We start from the raw sequence: 6000 nt of genomic DNA, 5'->3' as shown, positions 1-6000 counted from the left end.
TGCCTGGGTTTTTTTTTCCTATTACGCCCAATGGGTTCCCCATTACGCAGACAAGGCACGCCTCCTGGTCAAGTCTACCTCGTTTCCCCTCTCTGCTGAGGCCTGCGCGGCCTTCAGCTGCATTAAAGAGGACATTGCCAAAGCTACGATGCATGCAGTGGACGAGACCGCTCCCTTCCAAGTGGAGTGTGATGTCTCCGATTTTGCTCTGGCTGCTACCCTCAATCAGGAAGGCAGACCAGTAGCATTCTTTTCTCGCACCCTCCAAGGCTCCGAAATTCGGCACTCCACGGTGGAGAAAGAAGCCCAGGCCATAGTGGAGGCTGTTAGGCACTGGAGGCACTATCTTGCTGGCAAAAGGTTCACCTTGCTGACCAACCAGCGCTCGGTTGCGTTCATGTTCAGCAACCAACAGCGGGGCAAAATCAAAAATGATAAGATTTTGCGGTGGAGAATAGAACTCTCCACCTACTCCTATGATATCCTGTACCGGCCTGGCAGACTCAATGAGCCCCCTGATGCCCTATCCTGGGGAACATGTGCTAGCACACAGCTCGACCAGCTGTACACCCTTCATGCACAACTTTGCCATCCGGGGGTCACCCGATTTTACCATTTTGTGAAAGCTCGGAACCTGCCATACTCCCTGGAGGACATCAGGACGATGACCAGGGACTGCCAAATTTGCGCTGAGTGCAAACCGCACTTCTACCGTCCTGACACGGCACAACTTGTCAAGGCCACCCGCCCTTTTGAACGACTGAGTGTTGACTTTAAGGGCCCCCTTCCCTCCACTGACCGCAATGTCTATTTTCTCAGTGTTATCGACGAGTACTCACGGTTCCCCTTTGCCATCCCCTGCCCCGACACCACTGCCACGTCCGTCATAAAAGCCCTGCGCCAGCTCTTCACTCTGTTCGGGTATCCCTGCTATATCCACAGCGATAGAGGGTCCTCCTTTATGAGTGAGGAGCTGCGCCAGTACTTGCTAGCTAGGGGCATTGCTACCAGTCGGACCACAAGTTATAATTCCCGGGGTAATGGCCAGGTGGAGCGGGAGAATGCCACAGTGTGGAAGGCCACACTTTTAGCCCTTAAGTCAAAAGGGTTGCCGGTCTCTCGATGGCAGGAGGTCCTCCCTGAGGCACTGCACTCTATCCGCTCTCTGTTATGTACGTCCACCAATGCCACCCCTTACGAACGCCTATTCTCTTTTCCCAGGAAGTCTGTCACTGGGACCACCCTACCAGTTTGGCTGACGTCCCCGGGGCCAGTGCTGCTCCGGAAACATGTGAGGAGCAATAAATACTCCCCGCTGGTATGCTTACGTGGTCTTACCTGATGGGCGGGAGGACACGGTCTCCATCCGCGACCTGGCACCCGCAGGTGCAGCAGACCACTACCCAGAAGGCTCTCCGGTAACTATGAACCCTGCACCAGAGGTGACACCGTGCTCACCAGGCCCTACACAGACTCCTCACGACACTTGTATACCGGGCGTTTCGTACGCATTTATACCAGGCGCCTCGCACATGCGTGAGGGATCACCGGCGCCTAGTGGGCAGGAACAAGCGCAACCTCCGTCCCCTGTGCAATCACCAATGTCGCCGGCATCCATGCGATCACAGCCGGTGCTACGTAGATCGCAGCGACAGATTCGACCACCTGATAGACTTGCCTTGTAAGAAACTTCGCCACATGGGGACTCTTTCAAACAAAGGGGGGGTGAATGTGGTGAACTATGTGCCTGTCTGGACACGCCCCCTGCTGACTGCTCCTGTGGCTCCTCCCACAGGCCCCTGTATAAAGGCGATCTGAGGCCTGACGCTCGGCCTCAGTCTCCAGGACATAGTATGATGGACACTCACTCCTGGTTCCTTCTTCCAGTCAATAAAAGCCGATATCTCGCCTTACGTCTCAGTGTGAGTTATTGATGGTGCATCAAGCAGATTGTGGAATATTTGGAATATCGTGAGCAATTTTGGGCCCTGAATCTAAAGAAGGATTTGTTGGTCCTGGAGTGCCTTGAGGATCCACAACAGTGATCTCAAGAATGAAGGCCGAGAATATGATGAGTGATGTCTCTGGGTTTGACTCAGATGGATGAGGAAGAGGGATCTCAATGAAACCTACCAGACACTGAAAGGTCCAGATGGAGTGGACATAGACTGGATATTTCCATCAGTGGGGGAGTCTAGGATCTGAGAGCACGTCCTCAAGAATAAAAAAAATGTACCTTTAAAACTGAGATGAGGAGGATTTCTTCAGCTAGTGTGGTGAATCTGTAGAATTTGTTATCATAGAGATCTTTGGAGGACAAGTCATAGAGTATATTTAATGCAGAGATTGATTCTGGATTGGTAAGGGGATTTAGGATTATGGGGAAAAGGTGGGAAAATGGAATTGAGAAAAAGAATCAGCAATGAATGAATGGTGGAGCAGACTCGATGGGCTGAATCGCCTAATTCTGCTCCTATGTCTTATGGTCTTATGGTCTCCATAGGGACTTCAGTGGGTTACATTTTCCCATCTTCTGCATTTCATTATCCCAACAGTATCAACACAGTGTTACCAAGACATGATCCATATTAAAAATTACCTGTAGTAGTATTAAATACCTTTGTTAATTTTAATCAGCTGTCCTGCAGAAAATGTGTAAACTTTAGTCGACTTTATAGGCACCAGTTTATCTGAAGACCTTATTCCCCACCCATGAGCAAGTGCAGAGTCATGTCAAGAAACTAATGTATGAAGTGAAATTATTAACGGGTGAGTTGGCGCAAACCAACACCCTTCTTTGCAAGGCAACGTTAAACTGAATTACCTGCTGAATCTCTGCAATGAACTTTAAGTCTATCTAACTAAGGGATGTGAATGTGACTGACTCACCCAAGAATGAGATTGATGTACGGGAGCAACAACAAGCATTAAGATAAATCTGTAAAGGATTAATTATGGAACATTACCCCCTTTATCATTTCAACTCTGAGCAACTGTAAATAATTCAATTTACACGGGAGCTTCATTAAAAATGAACGAATTGCTTTCAGAGGTTTCTCAGTTTATTTCACTGATATCTTTGATATGAAATAGAACTAGATTTTTTCAATTAAAATATTGAAATATTAAAATTAAAATACTGACCTACAGTTTTTCACTTTGTACATTCTGCGACGTCTCTGTGGTTCAAGCACGTTTTGTTCAGTGCATTCGAAATCTGGGTCAGTTGAGGCTTAATAGAAGAAGTTTCCAAAACATTGATTGACTTGCAGAGATAAAGGACAAGGAGAGCACCCATGTAGGCAGTATGTGAATTTCACTATACTTTTTCTTTATTTTGTAAGATTTTGTTATATTTTATCATCTCCGATAGCTTTTTCAATGAAGTTCAGTGCCCAGCTTAGCACTGTTCTAGTGACCTTCTCTTCGCTTCTCCTTATCCAAGACCCTCAACCTGTCCTGCAGACACCATTACAGTCAAACATATCCTTTCATGAGTATTAGGTTATGTTTGTGGTAATCCTGGGGGCTCTACTCCTCCCTCGTTAAAGTTCTGAAAGTATTCTGCAGCATCTGTGCTTGATTCCAATAAAACTGATCCCCTCGCCCAAATAACTCAAAGGATTGGATATTAACGAGCTTTGATGTACTCAGCTGGGGCTGTGTGGAATGTGGCTGTGGATTATTTATGCCCTGGAGGTAATAATTCTCACATTGGATTCTGCGTGGCTCCCCATCACTGACTGATGTTACTTTATTTTGCTGAGTTTGTCAGTTTTGTTAAAACTTTTCACTTCCTGTTCTTTATTTTAGCCTCTGTTAAATGCGCCAAACTTGTGACGTTGTAACAGGCACTTAAAACTATGCCTCAGTTTTACTGAGTTCATAACAACACAAATAATCATAGTGTTCTAATCCGGCAAGAGCAGGCAATGAAATATTGGGAAGCGGTCAGCAGGGGTTGGCCTTGAACCTCAGAGGAAGTGGAGTGGGTGGGGCAAGTTCAATCATGGGAGGCTAGCAGGATTCCAAGAGTCAGGGTAGTGGGAAATGAACTACATCTCATTCTCTGCCTAACCTATGTCCATGAATTTGTGGCTTTTGAGCTATCAATTTGGTTGCTCAGTTAGGAATCAATAACGTATCTCTACTGCTCAACAAGTACTTTTCACCAGATCAGCCACGATCATGTTGAATGGCGGAACAGGCTGGAAGGGCTGAATGACTGAATGTCCAGCTACTGTTTCTGCTTCTTGTGGGCTTGTCCTTCTATGGTCAATGAACACAGGTATGGGAGCAGAGTGCAGCATCCTTGCTGGAAATGAACCTCAACTTGAATCAATAAATTTCCGATTGATAAAATGTATTGAGGGCAAGTCTGTCAGATAAGGTCACCAGTTCAGGTGCTCATTGTTTCAGCACCCAGAAGCGGTAAATGTTTGTTTTATTTGTCACATCTACTATTGGATGGTAATTGCACATGAGAAGCAAGGTGGGATAGAATTGATGAAGACACATGAGACTTTTACATAGAAGTAGAAACTGGTTTAACATATTGTGGTGAACATTCAGTCCATGATGACAGACAAGAAGAGCTTGTTTACTTAACTGATAACTTCATCGCGACAAGCACAAAACCCAACCAGAATGCTGTGACCAGGGCAGAGAAGCCAGTTAGTCACATACAGATGGCAAAATGATTATTACACACCCCAGTTACAGTCAGAGTGATCCGCAAACACAATAACTCCCTGATCCAAACTAAGATGTAACAACAGATGAACTTGAACATCCCACCATGATCCAATGAAGACATTTCAAAACAGGAACAATAAATAGTGCTGGTCATTAGAAATGCAGAGGCAGGCTGTCACCCACACTCCCCGGAGCGCCACACAGCAACCCCCAGAGTCCACAACCAAGTCCTGGTGGCGGGTGACATTGCCGCCTGGGGAGCTGGGGTGTTTCTGTAGCCCCCCCCCCCCAAGGGGAGGCACTGTTTAGTGAGGCTAGAGGCCTCCTTTCTTCAGCCTTGTGGGTTTGGTGATGGCCAAGTGGCCCACCAGTCCCAATGCAGCATGACTTCTGCAGCTCAGGCAATCGCACCCAATATACCACGTCGGACGTGTGTCTGAGCACCTCTCCTGGCTCCTTCCCAGCTTGTGCAATGGACCTTTCTCTTAATGGGCCCCCCGCCATATACTGCTGCACTGGCATCCTGGACTGGCGGCCCGGCCCCTTCTGGGACGTACAAGCGTCACAGCAGTGCATGAACAGCTCCACGTCCTGCCCGTACCCAGGCCAATAGAGGCTTTTGCACAGCTTGCCCAACGTCTTTGCAACCCAGAAATATTTGGCACCCACCAGCCCGTGCACCGACCGCAGCACCGTGGCGCGGAGTCCCCGGGGCGAGCTCCAGCTGCAGGAAATGTCCGTCACCTTTGGGGAGCTGCCACCGGTGGAACAGCAACCCCACTGAAATCATAGGACTTCGGTCTCTGGATGGCAAACTCCGGCCAGCATCCCACGCTCGGCCATCCCCTCATCCGGGCCAGCGCGGGTTCACTCACCTCCTCGCCGTGCAGGAGGGGAGGTCCGCCCCGCGGGCAGCCGCCACCTCTGCCTGCCCCGGTTCAGCTGGGCTGCGAAGGGCTGCTGTGGGGTGTGCTGCATTGCCCCTGAGAGACTGGCGGTGGCCATTGCTGCCCTAGGCCCCAGCTGCGCCTGCTCCCCGGAGCTGCCCTGACGAGAGCCACTGCTTCAGCACCGGGGTGGGGCGTTGCCTCCGACACATCCACACGGGCCCCCCCAGTGGGCAGCAGGTCCAGGCCATTGAGGCAGGGCTCCCGGACGTTGGCTATCGTCCTGGTGCTCCACTGTGATGCTCAGCCACCTCTTCTCTCTCGTCGCAACACAGTCGCCAGTGACCATAGCCAGCCGGACCGCCATCGTTGTCCACCCAGGCAGGGATGGCTGGTCCATGTTGGGGAGGACACTGGG

Source organism: Hypanus sabinus, chromosome 27 (assembly GCF_030144855.1).
Source record: "Hypanus sabinus isolate sHypSab1 chromosome 27, sHypSab1.hap1, whole genome shotgun sequence".
Taxonomy (NCBI): Eukaryota; Metazoa; Chordata; class Chondrichthyes; order Myliobatiformes; family Dasyatidae; genus Hypanus; species Hypanus sabinus.
The sequence above is the reverse complement of the archived record's forward strand: the minus strand, read 5'-3'. Positions refer to the sequence as shown.